Below are 22226 nucleotides of genomic sequence, written 5' to 3'. Positions count from 1 at the left end.
CGCCGTTATGTGGGAGTGGGGAGGGGAGGTGGTTGGTGTGGGGGGGGGGGGGGGTAATCAGAGGGTTAAGATGGCAGTTGAGTGACAGCTGCATAGCACTTATGGAGAGAGTGAGTCTGAACGTTACATGTTGTGCATGAAAAGCATTCCTTCATTCGTGCTGAGGCAAACCATTCCTACGACGGCGTGTTAGGGCCACTGTAGGTATGTATAAATAAATAAATAAATAAATAAATAAATAAATAAATAAATAAATAAATAAATAAATAAATAAATAAATAAATAATCGATAATGGCGCTGGAAGAGGGGGGGTAATATTTCAGAAAAAAACCTCATAATTTCCTAGATTAAAGTCGTAAATTGAGAGGAGGGGGGGGGTAGAATATTTTCCGAGATTATAAAGTTATACATTTGCAATCCAATATTGCAAAGTGAAGCGATGTGGTTCCTTGACAAAACAAGTACAAACACACACACATTTCTGACTTTAATCTCCGTATTTTATTTGATTTCTTTACCTACGGTGGCCCTAATATGTCGTTATACATTCCAGACTGGAGCCTGTCAGACTGGTGTCAAACACACCGTTGGCGTTTGTTTTGACCTTCCTGGAATCCCAGGTGGGTGGGGTGGAACCACAGAACTCTCCACAGTGCACACACAAAGTACATTTCAGTGAGCCTCAGTCAGGTTGCACAGACAACAGCATGACCCCATTGACTTTGTATTGGTTTGATGGCAGCTAAGTGTCTAGAGATAGTATGAGGAAGAGGAACAGCACTGATTGTGTCCTGAGAAAGGAATCTACCAATCAACATCATTGGTAAGTAGCAAATAGGGCTAGGGTTCCAAAAACCAGAACTATCCCTTTAATGTCCAGACTCGTATTGTCTCCATGGTAACACTTAAAATTCCATAATCGCCATTCTAGACAAATGACCATGACAAACAGTGGAAGAATGTTCTATCCATTCAGGTTCTGTGGTGCAGGGCACACAACAGGTGGCAGAAAGTTTAGAGTATTTGAAAGTTTTATTTGAAAGACTTTACTGCCACTGATAACTTGTCCTGATGTGGTCAACTCCACCCACCTGCTGCTCCAGGTAGAATAAAACAAACACACCAAAGTATTTACGAATGCTGAGACCCGCGTCTGCTGTCCAGAACGCTGTTCAAGTCAAACAAGAGACGCCGACATGCAGTCAGGCTGCTTGAAGAAGTCAATTCTACTAAAAGAGTCTGGGTAAGAGAGTTGACTAAATGGCTGCAATGTAAATATGAAATATCATCTAAGCGAGATAACAGTTTGGTCCAAGATAGAGCTAGATTAGCTAACTACATCGAGTATTGTGGAGCTACAGAGCTGCTCCGGCCTACAAATCATATTGTCCAGACATAAGGGAACATGCTTGTTTGGTACAGTACAGACCCCAGTGAAAATCAAGTGGCCCCAAAGTCTGACCCCAATGGAGAATTCAAACGATGTGACGTGAGTGATGTCTTTTCCTTCTTATTAATTGTCTTTGAACGGATGCAGGATCCACATGCTAGCTGTCACATAGCCAAATGCAAGTACACCATCTCCCCAGCCTTAGGTGTGGGGTGAGGGGCAGTGGTACAGTATCTCCCCTAGCCTTACGGTCTCCGAAGCAGCGCGGTCACGGAAGCGTCGAGTAGGAGCCTGGACATTCACACCAGAAGCGCTCTGTTTTGCTCTGCCGCCTCGCTCTATTTTGCTCCGCCCTGGTCACAACTTGTATTGACTCGCCTAGCTGCAACGCAGCTGCTGCAAGACCTGCAAGACGTGAGGTGATGCGGGCGGTGTCAACAGTCTCCCCTATTAACAAGGACGGCGAAATGAAACTGCCGCTGCCTGTGAGACGAGGCTTTCACCTCGGATACGATTCTGGTGTGTCACAGAAGTTAGGTGTGGTGTGAGGGGCAGTGGTACAGTCTTTCCCCCCAGGCTTAGGTGTTGTGTGAGGGGCAGTGGTACAGTATCTCCCCAGGCTTAGGTGTGGTGTGAGGGGCAGTGGTACAGTATCTCCCCCCAGGCTTAGGTGTTGTGTGAGGGGCAGTGGTACAGTATCTCCCCCAGGCTTAGGTGTGGTGTGAGGGGCAGTGGTAAGGTATCTCCCCCCAGGCTTAGGTGTTGTGTGAGGGGCAGTGGTACAGTATCTCCCCCCAGGCTTAGGTGTGGTGTGAGGGGCAGTGGTAAGGTATCTCCCCCCAGGCTTAGGTGTTGTGTGAGGGGCAGTGGTACAGTATCTCCCCCAGGCTTAGGTGTGGTGTGAGGGGCAGTGGAACAGTATCTCTCCCCAGGCTTAGGTGTGGTGTGATGGGCAGTGGTACAGTATCCCTCCCCAGGCTTAGGTGTGGTGTGAGGGGCAGTGGTACAGTATCTCTCCCCAGGCTTAGGTATGGTGTGAGGGGCAGTGGTACAGTATCTCCCCCCAGGCTTAGGTGTTGGTGTGAGGGGCAGTGGAACAGTATCTCCCCCCAGGCTTAGGTGTGGTGTGAGGGGCAGTGGAACAGTATCTCCCCCCAGGCTTAGGTGTGGTGTGAGGGGCAGTGGTACAGTATCTCCCCCCAGGCTTAGGTGTGGTGTGCGGGGCAGTGGTACAGTATCTCCCCCAGGCTTAGGTGTGGTGTGAGGGGCAGTGGTAAGGTATCTCCCCAGGCTTAGGTGTGGTGTGAGGGGCAGTGGTACAGTATCTCTCCCCAGGCTTAGGTATGGTGTGAGGGGCAGTGGTACAGTATCTCCCCCCAGGCTTAGGTGTTGGTGTGAGGGGCAGTGGAACAGTATCTCCCCCCAGGCTTAGGTGTGGTGTGAGGGGCAGTGGAACAGTATCTCCCCCCAGGCTTAGGTGTGGTGTGAGGGGCAGTGGTACAGTATCTCCCCCCAGGCTTAGGTGTGGTGTGCGGGGCAGTGGTACAGTATCTCCCCCAGGCTTAGGTGTGGTGTGAGGGGCAGTGGTAAGGTATCTCCCCAGGCTTAGGTGTGGTGTGAGGGGCAGTGGTAAGGTATCTCCCCCCAGGCTTAGGTATGGTGTGAGGGGCAGTGGTACAGTATCTCCCCCCCAGGCTTAGGTGTTGGTGTGAGGGGCAGTGGTACAGTATCTCTCCCCAGGCTTAGGTGTGGTGTTAGGGGCAGTGGAACAGTATCTCCCCCCAGGATTAGGTGTGGTGTGAGGGGCAGTGGAACAGTATCTCCCCCCAGGCTTAGGTGTGGTGTGAGGGGCAGTGGTACAGTATCTCCCCCCAGGCTTAGGTGTGGTGTGCGGGGCAGTGGTACAGTATCTCCCCCAGGCTTAGGTGTGGTGTGAGGGGCAGTGGTAAGGTATCTCCCCAGGCTTAGGTGTGGTGTGAGGGGCAGTGGTAAGGTATCTCCCCAGGCTTAGGTGTGGTGTGAGGGGCAGTGGTACAGTATCTCCCCAGGCTTAGGTGTGGTGTGAGGGGCAGTGGTACAGTATCTCCCCAGGCTTAGGTGTGGTGTGAGGGGCAGTGGTACAGTATCTCCCCAGGCTTAGGTGTGGTGTGAGGGGCAGTGGTAAGGTATCTCCCCAGGCTTAGGTGTGGTGTGAGGGGCAGTGGTACAGTATCTCCCCCAGGCTTAGGTGTGATGTGAGGGACAGTGGTACAGTATCTCCTCAGGCTTAGGTGTGGTGTGAGGGACAGTGGTAAGGTATCTCCCCAGGCTTAGGTGTTGGTGTGAGGGGCAGTGGAGCCACTGGGTCAAGCTGCAAAGCAAACAGATTGAATGCAGATCAGAGCTGCATGCCGTGACCTGCTGTACCTCATCAGCTGGTGGATACTGACAGCTAAACCAAGCCTAGAGAGAACGAGACACATTCAGAGAAGACATGAGAAAGAAGAAGACAGAGACATATAGAAACACAGCTTCCACATTCAGCTCAGAACAGCTCAGGGTGGAGACCAGGTTTAACATTAAGCTTAGTGTACTGAATACATCACAACAAGCTTCCGTTCAGATACATCTAACAACATGAGAACAGCAATCCTGTGAAGCTAAATGAGAGACAGACAAGCAGAAGTATATTCCCTCCATACAAGCTCAATAATTATATTGTTGAAATCATCAGAGACTAGGGAGCTGTATCAGGATACAAAACAGCAAACTAGTCTCTGAGCGGTCGCTCACCAGCAGTGACATGAGGAAGGCGTGGCGGTAGAGGATCCTGATGCAGCCCAGACGCAGCGTCACCGCTCCGTCCAACGCCGACATGTCGCTGTAGCCCCGCCCCTCCGTCGCCCCGGGAAACAGACGCAACTTAAAGCTGAACACCTCCTCGCCCATGATGGACACCGCCTGGAGGAGAGAAGAGGAACTACTCTCAACTACAAGTGGTATCAAAAGCACTGATAATAACTATACAGATGATGATGATAATGATAATGATAATGATAATAATAATAATAATAATAATAAATATGTTATTATTATTATTATTATTATAAACATCTAACATGGGAACAAAACAATATAATTTCTGATCAAATGAATATGCAGACGAGATGGATTTGTACCTTTTTGTGAATGGTGTTGGGGTCGACATCCGTGACCACGATGTCTCTGAGGCGAGCAAACACCTCCGTCTCTTTAGAGCGGACCAGGACCGAGGCGTCGATACCTGCAGACAGGTTTTATTCATTCACAATTCACTGTGTGAGTGTTGTAAAGGGACCATTCACCCAAAAATCAAAAACACGTATGGAGATATCGGCCGTAGAGATGTCGGCCTTCTCTCCAATACAATGGAACTGGATGAGATTCAGCTTGTCGTGCTCAAAGCAAAGAAAGTTGAAAAACTCAACAGCAATGTCTCTTTCCAGAAGTCACGACCCGGTTAGTCAAGATCTTGTTGTGAGCAGTTTCATGTAGGAACTATTTTGTTTCGACCAAACTACAGTACACCCGCTAGCTGCTTGTGTATTGGAGAGAAGGCAGAGATCTTTATGGCAGACATTTCTCAAACATGGCAACTCACACCAAAATGATCTAGATGGATAAATCGCACTACAAGTAAGAGGAAAAACATGTATTTTAGATTTTGCATTGGGAAATAAAAAAACAAAGTTGGTACCTTGGACTCTGATGTCGGCGATGCTGCGGCGGTCGTCACAGACTTCCACATGGAAACATCCCAACATGGCGAACAGCTTGAAGCTGAACACGCTGCCGTCTGCCGAGCCTTTAGACACTGCAGGAGAGACCAGGACACCTTATAATGATCAGAATCAGAATTTATTGGATCAACCCTTCCGCGGGCAACGTTGCAGACAGAGTAGGAAGGCTGATCCGTGAGCGGCTGCTTCTGGGACGCGGGTCGGGGTCGTAATCGGCTGGGTCTACTGGGTGAGGGTGTATGATGTTGACAGACCCGAAACACCCCACGACCCCAGTTAACATCAATGATGACGCGTCCCAGCGCATGCAGTAGTATGTATACTTGAACCGAAACCCCTGGCTCCCCCTGGCCAGTGACACTTGGGAATAGACTAGGTGACAACCAAGTATAGTTTGGTGACAAGCTGGAGAGGGGTAGGTGATACAGGTTACTGCACATTGGGTGTTCAAGCTTGCAAGGTGTTCAAAGTGATCAGAGTAAAGTCCTGAGTATCCACTACTCACTTCCTCCAGGAAATTGACATTTTGCGACCACAATAATTAATGCAAATTCAACCAACCTTGCAAATGTTTCAAAATACCTGTGATTCTTTCAGCAAAAATGACAACAGGTTCCTCAACTTGTAATTTTTTCCAGTTCCCGCAATTTTACCACAAAAATTGAAATTTTTGAGAAAAGTTGCCATTAGATAGAAAAAAAATCAATTTCCCCGCAATTCCCCCCGTCCCTGTCCCCTCCAAAAAATCACGCGAAACTCCATTTTTGATCGCAACAATCAGAAAAAAGTCCTGGAGGGACTGATTACTGTTATGGGCTATTAAAGTTAGCGGTGTGGAGCTGGTGTGTTCTGACCTGTCCGGCCCGCTCCGGCCCGCTCTGGCTGCTTGGCCCCTTCCCCAGCCTCTCTGTCCCGTGCCGCCGCGAGCTGAGGAGGCACCACGCTGCTCAGGAAGCTGAAGGTGGACAGCAAGGCTCTGGTGTGGAGGAGGACATCCAGGGAGGAGAACTCAACCTGGGACGACACACAGCAACCAGGTCTAACCAGGTCCAACAGGTCTAACAAGATCTACCTAGGTCTAACAAGATCCACCCAGGTCTGAATCAAATCTATACGGATATTTAACTAAAACCAGCTCATAGTTAAAGTAAAACATGCAGCATTTTTCATGCTCAGTGGCACTTATCCGTCAGACTGGTCTCCCTCCTCAAGCTGAAGCTAACACGTTATGAAGCTTATTTAACTCAGTTCATCTGCTGCTATGGAAACACATCACCCACCTTCAGTTTTTGCTCTGTGTTGTCGAACAGAGTCTGGAAGCTCGGACCGGCCGAGTCCGCCTGTGGGAGAGGGAGGGACACAGTCAGACAGACAGACAGACAGACAGACAGGCAGACAGACAGGCAGACAGACAGACAGACAGACAGACAGACAGACAGACAGGCAGACAGACAGACAGACAGACAGACAGACAGACATATTCATAGCAGTTTTTCAACTCGTGTGTTTTTCATCCCTGGCTGTACCACATCATCCGACTGTCTGATCTTTGCTGACAGGTGATGATTTCACCTTCTACCAGTGTTGTAGTCCAGTCAAATCGGACTGTCATTTTCAGGGCTCGTGACTCGACTTGTCTCAGAGGAGTTTACAGTGATAAATATATTGTGATATATATATATATATATATATGATATAATATATAGTGATGCTATATAGATAAACACACTAACTTCATCCTCTGAGACATGCTTGTCGGCTATATAGATAAACACACTTCATTGCATGCTGGGTAACAGTTGAGCCTGAAAGAGCAGTTGAAGTCCTCACCCTGATGAAGGTCACCTTGAGCAGGTCTGAGCCCTGCTGGTCTGAAGAGCGCACCAGGTGCAGAGGCCGGCTGTCTGCAGACACAGAGGCAATTCAAAGTGCTTTACAGAGTCATAAAGTAATTGACTTTGTGTGTACTTTCCTCCCATGGCTAATGCGTCGCGAGCTGCTAACGTCATCAACGAGACACACTTTTTATTTTTATTTTTTTTTATCAACACTGCACCACGTGATGACTGGCTGATGTCGACTCGACTTTAGTTCAAGTTCAAGTTCAAGTTTATTTCGCCATTTGCATTTAAATTAGCATGAAAATGCATTGGAATTTCTTGTTCACAAGCCACACACAAATATAAGAGCAGCACACATAGGACAGTACCAAAAAAAAGAACAGGGTAAAACATGGGTACAGTCAGCATGTCGGCTCAGTGCAACGGTTGTAAAAGGAATAAAAGTAAGCGAAATAAATAAAATCAGATCAAATCAATAAAGTGCTAAATGCTATTCCGAGTAGCAAGTCCGCACATTAAGACCCGGATAAAAGATATAAAAGATAGAGTAAAATAGAGTAATAAAAACAACAAACTACTTCAAACAATAAGGTATAAGATAAAGTGCACTGGTGCTACTCATTTATTTAGGAAACGTACCGCCTCTGGGAAGAAGCTGTTTACCAGCCTACTTGTATGAACCTTGTGCTTTGTTGTTCTGTCAGGGCAGCGCTCTCAGTGGTAGCGTCTACGTGAAGGCAGCTGGGTGATGAGACCGTTGCCAGGGTGGCTGGGGTCCTGATTATTTTCAGGGCCCTGTCACGGCACCTTTTACTATAGATGCCTTTTACTGAAGGCAGATCAGCACCAATGATCCTCTGAGCTGTTCTCACTACTCTGTCAATAAGAGTACGGTCATCTATGGAACAGCTTCCATACCAAGCCGTTATGTTCCCCGTGAGGAGGCTCTCAACAGTGGATCTGTAAAAATTGATCAGTGTCTTGATGGACTTTATTGATAGAAACGTCGACTTGAAAAAATCAGGAGGCGTGCAACCCCTAGTGTGTGTGTGTATGTAGGTGTGTGTATGTGTGTGTGTGTGTACCTGGTGTGTCACAGTAGTCCAGGCCCACATGGTGCAGGTAGGCTGTGAGGTTCATGTCGTAGGTTCTCAGCTGGCCCTCGGCTCCCAGCTGAGACACGCTGAGGGCCAGCAGGCTCTGCTCCTCACAGGCCTGCCGGGTGAGCTCCAGCCGAACCTGCACACACGCACAGGCACACACGCACACACACACGCGCAGGCACACACACACACACACACACGCGCAGGCACACACACACACACACACACACACACACACACACACACACACACACACACACACACACACACACACACACACACACACACACACACACACACAGATTAGATCTTTCCTGATTGAATACACTGCAAAAAGTGAAATCTTGTCAAGTGAAGATATCTTGTATTTGGTACAAAAAGTGAAATATTGAGTAGAGATGATCTTGCATAGCTGAATTTCACAATTCCATTGGCAGATAATTTTGCTTATTTGAGTTGTTTTTTTTCAGTTTAAATGTCTTTTAAGACTTTTCACTTGATAAGATTTAAACTTTTGTAGTGATGAGGTGGTAGACTTGAGGTCACACACACACACACACACACACACACACACACACCCACACCCACACCCACACCCACACCGACACACACACACAGTGAACCGACGCACCGACTTGACTTCAAACTTGAAGTGCAGGTCGATGAGCTCCTCCAGCGCTGATCTCTGCTGCTCATCGTCCATGGACCTCTCACTGGTGTCTTCATCTGAATCTGACAGACAAACACATTAAACAAGAACATGACACAAACTGACACAAACACTGATGAAAAACCCACTCAACTGAAAAAAGACAAAAAGTTTGACAAAGACAAACCAACAAAAAAAGACACTAAACTGAAAAAATAATTACCTAAGAACTGACCCCCCAAAAAGGATAAATAAAACGTACTATGTGATTCAATACAATTACCGGTATATACTGTGTGTGTATATCACAGGCATGCAGACAAGACAGTCTAGCGCCAATCAGCACCCACCTGTGTCCATGGCGCCCAGGAGGGCGGGGGGGAGGCTGAGCATGCGGGACTGGACCTCCGGCGCCAGAGGCAGGACCTGCAGGAGAAGCACAGGTTCAAACATCAGAGACATTCTCTCAGTGAATGTTCATTTTTGTTCTTCTCAAAACAAGATTAAATTGACTAAAATCAAGACAAAAAAATTAAATAAGCTAAATTATTTTCGAGTGGGTTAAGGCAATTCTGCCTATGTATTCAACTTATTGTACTAAATACTATACACCCCCCCCCCCACTTGCTAAGATTTAAGTTTTTGCATTGTGAAGCCTGTCTGTCTGCAACGCTGTGGCAGTGGGGATAGAGGGGGTGGAGCCTGTGTGTACAGAACCAGGCATACCTTGGCGGTTGGGGAGGAGCCTGTATGGACTGAACCATGCGTACCTTGGCAGTGGGTGTGGAGGGGGCGGAGCCTATGCGAGGCAGGGGGATGCTGTCCACCAGCTCGAGCACACCCTGGATCTTCTGGTCGGAGATCTTCACATGTAGCAGAGGAAGCTCTCCTGACACCTTGAACCTGGAGCGGGAAGTCACATGACCACCAACAGCCAATCAAAAGGCAGCTGTGTCTAAAAGAAACCATTGCGCTGGTTCCCTTGTCAGGAAGTCATGGCATTTCTGTATGAGGATTTGGGTTAAAGCCCCATTCAGTAACTTTTCCAACTGCGCCCTCTGCGTGCATTCGTATCGATAACGATATCGCCGTTCAAAGTCAACAAAACACAGCGCCAGAAAGCTCTATGTACATGTTGTGACATCGGGTACTCACCACGTGATGAAATAATAATCCATAGTTCCGTGAAACATAATTTTCGTAGCGAATCCGAATCAAGTTACTTCCTTGCTTTCAGGCAGACAACACTTACGCTGTACAGCGCATGCGCACATCCTTTTCTTTTTTTCGATTGTATTGAAACGGGACGCTGACAGCAAACTGCTTAGTCCCAGTGCTGGCCAATGGAGGGCGGTGTGGGATAAATAAAGCCGAGAGTCTTCCTATTACCAGTCAATCTACCATGTCCTGTGACTAAATAGCTGTTTTTTTACAGTAAAAAATGTCAAAAATCTTACTGATTGGGGCTTTAATTGCTTGAAATAAGGTTTATGAAAACTGAGACCTTTGTGTTCAGCAAGATAATCTTCACAAATGAGACCACTTTTATTATTTAAAAAAATCCTCAAAATCGTAATAATAATCTAAAAAAAGTAACGCTTCAAAGTATCATGAACTTTTGTTAATCCCACAATGTAAACAGTCACACTGCAGTGAGGCAGCATGTCAGACACATGAGAAGAAGGCGAGATGGAAGAACGTTTATTGTTCAGAAGATAATGTGACTTTGGAAAATGGACCGAATATTGATGACTATGGGGTCATAATCTGTGATTACCTTCACTCCTCCCATTGACTCCAATAGATTCAGGTCTCCTAAGTGGGCGTGGCTGTGGAAAACCATAGACACTGCATGAAATAGGCCACGCCCATCACGGGGGAAATCGCTCCGTTCACTCCCATTCACCAGCGTCATTTTCCTTGAATTAAAAGCTGTTGTGTGGTGGGCTGCGCAGACAACAAATGTAAGAAATCGCCAATTAAAGTTTTTTTGTACTCCCGAGCAAAACAAGGAAGCCATTGAGCATTCCCGAGTAGAAAGTGTGGATTCAGCTGTCAAGGAAGTAAGTTGGAGTGTTCATCTTCCATATATATGATCTTTGTGTGCAACTATGTGACATAGGAGAACGCCAGCGCGTCTAATGCCATCTGTCTGATGTTACACCAGCGTTGTTTTCATTAATTTAAACATGCCTAAAAGCTCATGTCATAGTATTTCACTTCAGGCCACTGAGTGGGATCGTTTATCCAGCGTTGTTTGGGCAATGAAAAGGGACACTGCTCCAGGCCAACTGAGTTCATTTTCTCGATGTACCTTTCCCTCTCCATTGGAGGAAGTGTACTGAAATAATCTTTTGACATCATCTAAAAAGAAAACTGTCCAAATCCCTGTAAAACCCCACAAAACTATTTCTATCTGACGAGAGTTCCTCCCTTCGCCCCGGTTAGCCGCGGTTTGTTTTGCTAGCTGCAGTCATCAGTCAGTGCTTCCTTGTATTTTCCCCCGTCTTGGGCGTGGCTTCTGAATGATGACGTGTTTTGCAGTGTCTCTATACTGTTCGGGAACAAATGCAATGCTTGTATTTATATTTGGAGGCCTAGGTCACGTCCAGGTCACGTGTGTGTGTGTGTGCGTGCGTGCGTGCGTGCATGTGTAACCGGTCTCAGCTCTAACTTAGAATAGATACTGGGTGGTAATTTTTTTTTTCCAGATTTTTTTTTATCCCATTTTATCCCCCGTTAGTGCTCACTTGATTTCTCAATCCTGGTTGCTACTTCATCCTCTGCCGATCTGGGGAGAGCAGAGACTGGCTCCATGCTTCCTCCGAGACATGGGCAGTCAGCCAGCCGCTTCTTTTCACCTGACAGGGGAAGCTTCACCGGTAGGACATAGCACGTGGGAGGTTCACGCTATTCCAACCAGTTCCCCTCCCTCTGAACAGGCGCCCTTAACGACCAGAGGAGGAACCACATTAGCAACCAGGATATTGCATGTTTTTGTGAAGGGGGTTCCTATATGAAGGAAACCCCCGGGAGGCACGGGGAGAACATGCAAACTCCACACAGAAAGGCCCTTTTGCCGACCCCACCCGGGCAGTGGGCACTCGAGGACATGCGGACGGGCACGCATTCCTTCAGCATTCACCTCATCCCAGGTGGGAATCGAACCCACGACCTTCGAGCTGTGAGGCGATAGTGCTTACCACTGCACCACCGTACCTCCGAGACTTGTCTTTTTACCTCTAGAATCAGCAACCACTTGGACCAGCGCATCAGAGACTAGGTTCGGTTCACAGGAGAAAGCGGCGTTATCAGTAATTATACAACAGTTAGTTCCGGCCGGGCAATTTGATTGGACAAGAGGGATCCTACCAGCATAGGCACCGATTTATGTCTGTGCCAGTGGGTGCCCAGCCGAGCCCAGCCGACCCAAACGCGATAAAGCTGCAGTGACGCAAACGCACACATTTCAGCACCATAGGAGATTTAACAGCGACCTACACACACACACACACACACACACACACACACACACACACACACACACACACACACACACACACACACACACACACACACACACACACACACACACACACACACACACACACACACCACTTCAGTTCGACAGAATAGGAATAAGCGACCGAAGCACTCAACCACACACTCATTTCAGCACCATAGGACATGAACAGCGTCAGCGGCCCACACAGACACATTGAGAGATCAAAGGTTTTAACCAACATTAACATACACTACTACACCTCATATTATGAGGCTCATAATGCACGGAAAATAATAATTATGCCACCGGAATCATTTAGAAGATAAATCATAGATAGCTCAATTACACACCAAGCCCCATGTGGCTCAGACACACCACACCAACACAAGCCAAACATAATACTGTACACATTGCACTGTCACAATTAATTTACCAACAATATTAGGCCCGCATAGCTATTAAATAGAAAAGGTTTTATTTTTTCACTCACCATTGACGTTATTTTTTCTTTATGAGGAAAGTGTTGGCCCTTGGAGTTGAGCGTCGGACGAATTGTTTTGTGAATGTTTCTAATGCTTTAGCCCAGCTGGAAAAGCCTTCTTGTACAAAAGCCTTCAAAGATTCTAGATGGGGTGATGTGGAGGGAAGCGGAGCCCCCATGTTTTTAGCTGCAGTGCACATCTCACAAAATCCTTTGTCCTTTGTGTCTTCATAGGTTATCCATGGGAATTTGGTTTTCCAGCTAGCTTGATAAGTCCGCCCTTTCTTTTGTCCATGATCCCTTCTGCAGCCCGCTGGCTCACCAGTCGCAGTCGCAGATGATGAAGTACTTGGCCTCGGCGCGGCCGCGGTGGTACTAGTAGATGTAGTCCCAGTCGCACTGGAAACCACGCTGGTTGTTGTGGAACTGGAAGTCGTTGTGGTGGTGGTGGAAACCCCACTAGGTTTAATCCAAAATCTCCTCATTTTGTTTTTGGCTAGTTCTAGTTGTTGTCGATAACTGTCAGTCTGTCTGTCACTCTCTGTCAGATACCGCTCAAGTCCACAAGTGTGTTAATGTCACTACGTCAGCAGGGTCACGTAGAGTGCACTGACTCATGCAGCCAATCAGATTAACGGGCTATGTTTGGATCAACTCGTTTTGCAACCCGGGGCCGCCGGCGGGGCTCAGGCGGGTTGAGTTTGCTATCATGTAAAATGACTCGACCCCGCCCAGGCGGCCCAGCCCCCACAGCCCAGAGCCGAGCATCCACGGGGAAATGATGAGGGGAGTGAGAGAGAGAGATATCTGCCTGTGGCACAGTAATAGGCATCTATCTCTCTCTCTCTCTCCCCTCATTTCCCGGTGGGTGCTCGCGCGACCCGGCACCCACGTTTTCGGCGCCCTTGCCTACCAGTGCCAATATTTCATGATAATGCACTGGCGCTTCACTGTGTGTAGATCACTCCACTTCACAGCTGCTCTAATCAACAAAACGCTTCACAGCTGTAGAGGAGACAGTAGTAAAGTAGACAGCCTTCAGTTAATTAGGCTGATTAGGCTACATTAGGTTTTTTCACTTTTTACAGTGTAATTCCTGTTTTGTCACTTTTTACAGTGTAACATTCGGGTTTTTTAACTAAATCACTTTTTATAGTGCAGTCGCACCTTTTATACTAAGAAACACTTGTATTTATTTAATAACTTATTTGGAACCTATTTTAGAGACAGTTTTTAAAGAGGTTTGACCTATTTTAGCTTTTAGGCTGGAGTTAGATCATTTTGGTATAAGTATATATTAGCAACAAACCAGTTTGACCTTAGTGCAAAAATACAAAAGGAACAAATAAAATGCCTCTTAACAAAAATAGTGCAATATCAATTGACAGGAAAATCACAAGTAACTTCACAAAAATAACCAGAGATGAATGAATAAGTTTCCCCTTTTTTCCTTTCGTCCGTCCGATGAAAGAATAAGAATACTCAGTCCATCAACTAAATCCTTGAGTGTTCTGGTATAGACCAGTCCTACCGGGATTTCCAGGTGAAAGCAAACGGGAAAGCAACAGGATCGTCCTTTAGGTTGGCTCGCCACGACTACTGCACTATGCAACCACAAACTGTAGCCCAGGGAACAGCAGGCGAAATCCACTCCAGAGAAGACGTACAACAACACAAACACGGACAGGGAGACACAAGGGGAAACAAGAAGACCCGGCCTGGATAGGCCAAAACAAAATTACTCATTCATTCACTATTACCATAAACTAATTCAATTACTAGTGTTAATGTTATTCTTCTTTGTGCATATCAATCTTCAGTAATTCAACCATACACATGACCAATAATTATCATGGCTAAATAAACATAGAAACAATAATAGAATAATCAGAAATGTATTTCCTTGGATAAACATCACTTTGTGAATTAGTTGCTCGACCCTCCATCTACTTTCATTTTCACCGCGCTCGCAAAATAAACAGGCAGGGTGTCAAATTACAATAAGTGATTTGCACTCGTCATCCTAAAACAAACATATTGGGATTCATGAACCTAAATGTCATGACTTGCACATGAAAATCTGATTGCCTTGAACCCTCTAACGTCTGCACAGGTTGGATTAAACTAATTCACTCACAAAATAAAATGCACTCACCACCCAGCTAGCAATCTGCCGCTGCCGCTAGTGGCCCGTTGTCGCATTTTGAGCGGCCGGGCGGCGGTGGCATTCCTTCAGCGGCCATCCGGCGGCCCACTGGAGGATGCCGCTACCTTCACTCTGGCGGAATGCCGCTGGAGGGCTAGCAGCGGCAGGCCGTCGGCAAGCCGCCAAGAATTTGCCCTCTCTAAGTACCACATCAGCGCTGGAGGGGCGCTGGTGTCTGGCTGTCGGCAGATAGGCCAAGATACTCCATCCATTAAACTGCATTCATAAGCATTATGAAACTATGGGCCCTATTCTCCCACAGGCCTTCGGCACTAAAACGGGCCTTAACCGCAAAAAAACGTGCCTTGCGCCTGTTTTGGGACGATATCAATATGGCTTTACGCTGCCAAATGCGCTTTAGGCCGAATGGGCGTGGCGCAGTCCAGAATGGGCCAAAGTGGGCGTGTCGGCCTTAAATCTCGGCGTACTGATATCTTGGCACCTGCCTTAAATTTAGCGCTTTGCGCCTTTGAAAACCAGGCCTATTCACTGCGCCAGTGCACTTGTGCCTCTCCCCTGTCACCCTTCTCTGTCTCTCTCTGAAACCAGGCCTATTCAGTGCGCCAGTGCTCTTCTGCCTCTGAGTCACCCTTCTCTCTCTCTCTCTGACTCCCTCGCTCAAACAGACACAACACATAGCAGCACCCAGCTTCCCATAGGAAATAGCAGTTGTAAGTTTACTGCCTGTGAATGTCCACTCCCAGCATGCAATTGGGTCCTCCATTTCGCTACTAAATAGAGCCGAAATAGATATAAAAGGTAGATCTAAAATAATGTGTAATGGTAAGACAACCTGCAATTGTCGAACCTTTCAATATTGGACCAAATAAAACATGAAATGAAACACCACCCTATGTGAAACATATATGTCCTCTTGAGCCTATATATACCCTGTGTGGATTTAACGTGATTTAGGTAAGTGACAGCGGAACGCGCTTCGGAAGCTTCTACTGTCATCTGCTATACTGTGATGTGCGCTCCAATAACTTCGCCCTACTCCACATTTAGTTTTACAATAAAAACACATTTATGCAATGACTTTACATAATGTAGGGTATATTTATGTGCATCATTCTACCTGCAGCAGGGGAGAGAAAACGATATCTTTCTGGACAAACTTTCACCAATCTAATAGGCTATATTTTTCTAGCTGATGCGTTTAGTACATTATTTTCACTTTGATCTTGCTATAGTGTAGCGTATTTACATGCTTGCAGTATTGAAACTGCAGTTAGATTGGTTTGAGAAGCATAATAATATGGAATAATAGCCTATAATGCAGACAGACAGGCTGGATGAAGGGAGGGGGGGGGGGGGGCAGAGCGTTTGGCTTTCGTCTGGTTTTGCGGGATCACTGGAATTGGAGCTAAAAAGGCAAGCGTGCGATTCGTTTATTGCACTTATCCAATGAGCATGACGGTGCATAATTTTACGCCTAAAAGGCGTGGTTGTAATGCTTTGGGCTGCATCTAGCGCCAGCACGACGATATCAAGTGCGCCTTTCCACGCCCACTGCTTTGATCTGCGCCTGCCGCTCGGCCTAGAAACTGCGCCGATGCAACGATAGGGGCCTATAGCTCTAATTTGAAACGATGGGCTAAGTTCTGTTCTCTTTTGTTTGAAAGAGACTATTTAATGGATTTCTGTTTTTATTAGGCTACACAAAGGCAAAAATACCTTCACAGCATTCGAAAATGAACTTAGCAAGATTTTCCAAAGCTCTATAGGCCTATGGATGAAAAACACAAATGCCCAAAAATTATACATTGTATTTGAGAAGTTTATTGTAGCCTATTTAATTTCTGTAGTAATTGTTTTGTCCGTGCAGCATTTACTTTTTATTTATGTTGTTCTCTCAAATTTTTGGGTTAGTCTTTGAATTAAAAAACATAGTGGACAAACATTTCTAATCACCTGTGTTGGAATGTTCTTTGAATACCAGAAATCAAAATCAATAGCTTATAAATTCACTTTGTTGAATTGTTCACGCCTGAGTCGTAAACCAGAGCAAATTAAAATACAACCGGATGGATGTTGGACTTTGAATGGTTTTGAATGACCAAGCAAAGTGGTCTATAGCTTATGTGCTTGATAGTGCATCCATGGCCTAGCCACTTGACTTGATGTCTAGTGCAGTGGTTCTCAAACTTTAAACTGACACAAATTAGACAACGGAGCCTCATTTGATAATATTTTGTCCCAACTGATATGATTTTTAGCTTTTGTGACTACCCTCCCATGTGTGGTCGTCACAATGTTTTATAATATAAAGTGTATGAAACCCATGACCAAAATACTCATGCATTCTGTCATTGTGTTACTTATCTTTGGAATTCTTCTGAAAATGAATTACTTTTTTTGCTGGGTATACCCCTGGAAGCCCCTCAAGGACCCCTGGGGGTACCTGGACCCCACTTTGAGAACCTCTGTAGATTTTTTTTAATCAAAAAGCTCATTTCTGGCAGTTTGTAAGTAAATAAATAAAATTACTGTAATTAAAAAAAAAAATCCATTGTTCTCAGGTGGGACAAGGCCCAAAATGATCACTGTAAGCAGAGTATTGATCACTATAAGCAAATTATTCATAACAGCATGGAATAATTCAGGACCAAGGTTTTTGATCAATATAAGCAGTTGATCACTATAAGTATGTATATATATATATACACACACAGATCCTTTCCCAAAAATTTGAATATCATGGAAAGTTTTCTTCCATAATTCCTTTCAAAAAGTGAAACTTTCATAGATTATAGATTCATTACACACAAAGTGAAATATTTCTAGCCTTTATTTGTTTCATTTTTCATAATTTTGGCCTACAGCTCCAGAAGACCCCCAATACAGTATTTCAAGAAAGTATTATAGTGTGAAGAAAATCAGCAGTTACTTCTCAGTTATGACTGACTCCAGCCTCAGTCCACTCCCTCTGAATCTCTGCCAAATTTTTTGAATCGTCTTTGCTTGACAATCCGCTGAAGTCCACGGTTATCCATGTTATTTCCATGATATTCAATTTTTTTAAAGGATCTGTATATATGTGTGTGTGTGTGTGTGTGTGTGTGTGTGTGTGTGTGTGTGTGTGTGTGTGTGTGTGTGTGTGTGTGTGTGTGTGTGTGTGTGTGTACACAAAGGGGAAAAAATCATTTTAGGAGTAGAATGTGAATCTGTATGAATTTTGCAATACAGATGTGGAGACAAAAGATCACTTTTTTCCCCTGCAAAATTACTCATAATTGGCCTAATTTTAATTTATGGATAATCTAGCATTGATGCATTTCTACTTGAACATGTCAAATTTGGAATGTTTATAGAAGATAGCAACATATTTTTGGCAAAATATTGTATAGGCCTACACAAAATTTAAGGCACAACAGGGCTGTGTCTACCCAGTTGTAGCCTAATTTAACCTCTGGAACAATTGTTTTGTCCCTGGAATATAAATAAATAAATAAATAAATAAATAAATAAATAAATAAATAAATAAATAAATAAAGTGCAAATAATAATAGGTAGATGTCCAAGAAGAATAAACGTGGGTCATTTATTCACTGGGTATGCAGTGTTATATTTTTCAGCCAGATGCAGGATGATGGCTCTCTCTCTCTCTCTCTCTCTCTCTCTCTCTCTCTCTCTCTCTCTCTCTCTCTCTCTCTCTACTTTATTACACTGGTCAGGTCTGCACTGCAGTCTATATATCCCCCCCCCCATGTCTCATCTGTATCCATTTGTCTGATGTTGTTTTTGTGTGTGTAATGTTAACAGTTTGAAATAAAGATTATTGGGAGGGGGGGGGGGGGGGGGGGTTGAGAGTGACGATGGGAAGTGAAGAATTTTGGCACTTTTGCGTTGCCGTAGTGTGACGTTGTGTCTGCGTCCAGGCCATTGAGGCTACGTGTGTCCTGGCGCCATTTTATGAATGGGATTTCAGGAAGCAAACATGCGCCGAGTACTGATAGCAACAATCTTTGAAAAAGTCGTTTTAAACCATGACTTGTCTTCACCTATCTACAAAACACAGGACTGATTATAAAAGCGATATACGGACAATAACAGACCGGTTGGTGGCGATCATCCGCTGCCTTCTTGCAACTTCATCACAAGAAAAACAAGACGTGCACGACAACAAAGAACACTGAAAACTTCGGGGCTCTTTGAAAAGCAGATCGGTAAGAATATTTAACGCTATATTTGTAAATCCTATTGTGCTCTGCTGCGATCTTACCATTAGCCATTTCGCTGGTTAGGCAGATAACAACAAGTTAGATGGCTAATAGTTAAATGACGTTGTGTAGACAGCTTTTTGTGTTACACATAGGCCTACAAGTAGCAGAGGCTAGCGTTAGCCACTCTACCCAGTGAAGAAATGCATGGGCCATCTACATCTTGTTAAAAACCTTCCACGTTTCTTGGAGTAAAACGTAAAAAGGCATCGGTTGCAAACATCTATTTTGTGCTCATTCTGGATATATCAATACACCATTTAACGGTGTTATTCGGCCGTTTAACGTTAACGTACATAATTCCGTTTGCTTTCGCGGCTATAAACAGACAATTGATTAAACTAACGTTACAGAGTACAGCCCATTGTTAGTGTGTTGCTGCTCACGTTAATTTACTGCGTGCATATTCTTCTGTTTGCGTGCACGGCCATGTAAGATGAGATCAAAACTAACGTTACAGACCGTTACAGTCTGTGACTGTTAGTCTGTAAATCGTTTGTATTATTTATTTCCTTTTACCCCCACACTGATGCAAGCTCTATTTTGGACCAAACAGGCTTGAGATGAGCCATATGAAGCTGCTAGAGTCCAGCAGCTGCATAAATACAAAAATGTGAAATTATTATCGCTTATCGGACAAGAGAAGCAGATATTTGTCTGTTATAGGTATCAGCTCAAAAATCCCTCCTAGCAGCATCATAAAAGGCATTCAAATAGCTATTTTATTTTTCTAATGTAGCTCCCTTTGTTTGTTTCAGGTTGGGCCAATGGACAGCTTTGTCAGAGACACATTGGCGGAGTGGCAACTTCAAGACCTCGTAGATAGTTTTAAAGGTAAGGTTTCTATTTTATTTTTTATAAATATTCTTATGGAAAATTATTATTTCTTTAGCCATAGCTTGGCCTCGCCTGCCCTATTGGCACGCCCGTGTGTGTGTGTGTTGCTCTCACTAAATATTATTGCATCAGTGATGTCACAATGCCTCCATGTGTATGTGTGTGTGTGCCCCCCGCCCCCCTTTTTGTTTTAATACATATAAAATTGTACTTCAACAAACTGTAATGACTAGTATTCATGTCCTCAATCTTTCTTGTTCACCTCTCGTCCATCTCTCTCCGCTGCATAGCTGGGTTTCGGAGGAGCCGGCCTTGTCCACCACGTGCAACGCCGTCAAAGAGAAAAAGACCTGTGACTCCCTCTGCCTGCAAGTGTTCTCGAGTCCAGGAGTCCAAGTCCAGGACTCGTGACTCGACTCGAGGCACTCGTGACTCGGACTTGGCTATCCGCCTCTTCAATGAGACCCGAAACCCTCCACAAGCCCATGCCCCCCATGGACTTATCCCACAGACACTTGAAGACACTTGACATCTTTCATATGGACATTATTATCCCACGGCCATGGACACAACCATTACACATCACTTAAGGACTTACTGGGCATTTTATGGACTTATTACACGCCACGGACATTTACATGGACTCCACTATGTCACTTTCAAGGTCTGTTACTTTGCACTTTAATGCAAATTAATTTGAAAATTGCCTTTCTGTCTGCCTGATTTGTATTGCTGCGCTGCATACTGCACAAAGACAAATTCCTCATTTGTAACATGTTCATTATGGCTATTAAGTAAGCTTGAATCTTGAGACTATTGTTTATTTATATACTAGACTCCCCCTGCTAGTATTGACTTACAATCATTACAGTCCTTGATAATTACCCACCTATAATAACACACAATTTTATATAAAATTTACTTTTTGGAACACGGTGGAAAAGGAATATCTATGATGTGCTGCTGTGCGTGACTTTATGCCTGTTTTCTATTTGTATCTTTATGACTGTTTTATTTGACTATTGCACTATTTAAGGCAGATTTTGCTTTGCTTTGTTTTTTTTTATACATTATTTTTGGCTTGATGTGTTTTTTTTTAATATATAGCCTACATAATATGCAACATATAGCTACAGAGTTGTCAAGTTTTTTGCTATTTGCAATGCACAGTTGTCAAATCATCATCCTTTGATTGATTTCTTATGTCCATAAATAAAATAACAAAAAGTTCACGGATCTGTTCTCCTTTAAATTATTATTGTTGTATGAATACTCACATGTTATCATTTAAATCATTGTAATTATGTGCATTATTGAAGTGGTTCTCAACCTTTTTTAACCAAGTAGACTACCTCAGAAATTACCACCATATTTAAGTATGAGAGGAAGGGAGCCCTGCCAGTGGAGAAGCACTGCATGCAAGCATTAGCATAACAATGTATATGGGGGCTGGGAGGTGCAATACCAGCGGCATGCCATCAGCGTGCCGTGCAAGGGCCGCTGGCTGTGTACGCTGGTGCCGCCAGCGGACCGCCAGCGAGCCACCCCGGCGGACCGCTGTTTCACCGACTAGCACGACCGCAGCGGAGCCGCTGCGGCTAACCTCGCGTCACCAGGCTCTTCTCGGCGAGAAAGAGCCTGGCTCCCGCCCACAATTGATTTTGTCACCCTACTGGTTCCCGCCTAGAGCCCGCCCTAGACCGGATGGCAGCGTTTCTAGCTCGTCAACTTTCACGTTAACTTGACAATTTGACCCAAGTATCAGAATCCTCTTTCACCGTTTTGACCGGTGTGTCAGGCGGTGGTGGCGGAGATGCCATATTGCATAAACGTTTTGTTTTATGTAACGCTAGCTTTGTTTTGATCAGACTCTAGTTTAGGTAACATCACCGCGTCAAGCTAACGGCAACAAAGACGTTGTTAGGCGCATTGCCATCCGGTGTTAATTCTGGGTCCGGGGTTTACGCCCCCATGACAAAAAGCGGGGTGGAAGGTGCCCAGACTAGCTGCGGCTGCCGACGGTGGCCCGCCGAATTGGTCTCCGGCTTGCCGCCGGCGGCCCGCCCATGATCTGCTAGCTGGGCAGCAGGGATGTCTGGTATAACTTTGCTACTTGCGAAATAGCACAGCACACACACACCGGTTTTCCATCCACTTTGTAGAAACAGGTAACATGGGAATAGAGCAGACAGCAGTTTTAATATCTAACTTTACAAAACAACCGAATTTGCT

The 22226-nt window shown here is 45.2% G+C and overlaps 1 long non-coding RNA gene across 1 annotated transcript; it reads left to right on the top strand.

Moving 5' to 3' along the window:
* Positions 1–18867: 18867 nt before the first annotated feature.
* Positions 18868–21174, top strand: LOC310791066. The gene is made up of 3 exons (XR_014553418.1): positions 18868–19103; positions 19916–19991; positions 20285–21174. It is a non-coding gene; the product is annotated as an uncharacterized lncRNA (long non-coding RNA).
* The last annotated feature ends 1052 nt before the right edge of the window (positions 21175–22226 follow it).

This window comes from Poromitra crassiceps (genome assembly GCF_964638095.1).
Source record: "Poromitra crassiceps genome assembly, chromosome: 16".
Lineage (NCBI taxonomy): Eukaryota > Metazoa > Chordata > Actinopteri > Beryciformes > Melamphaidae > Poromitra > Poromitra crassiceps.
This window is presented reverse-complemented; position numbering and strand designations above follow the sequence as displayed.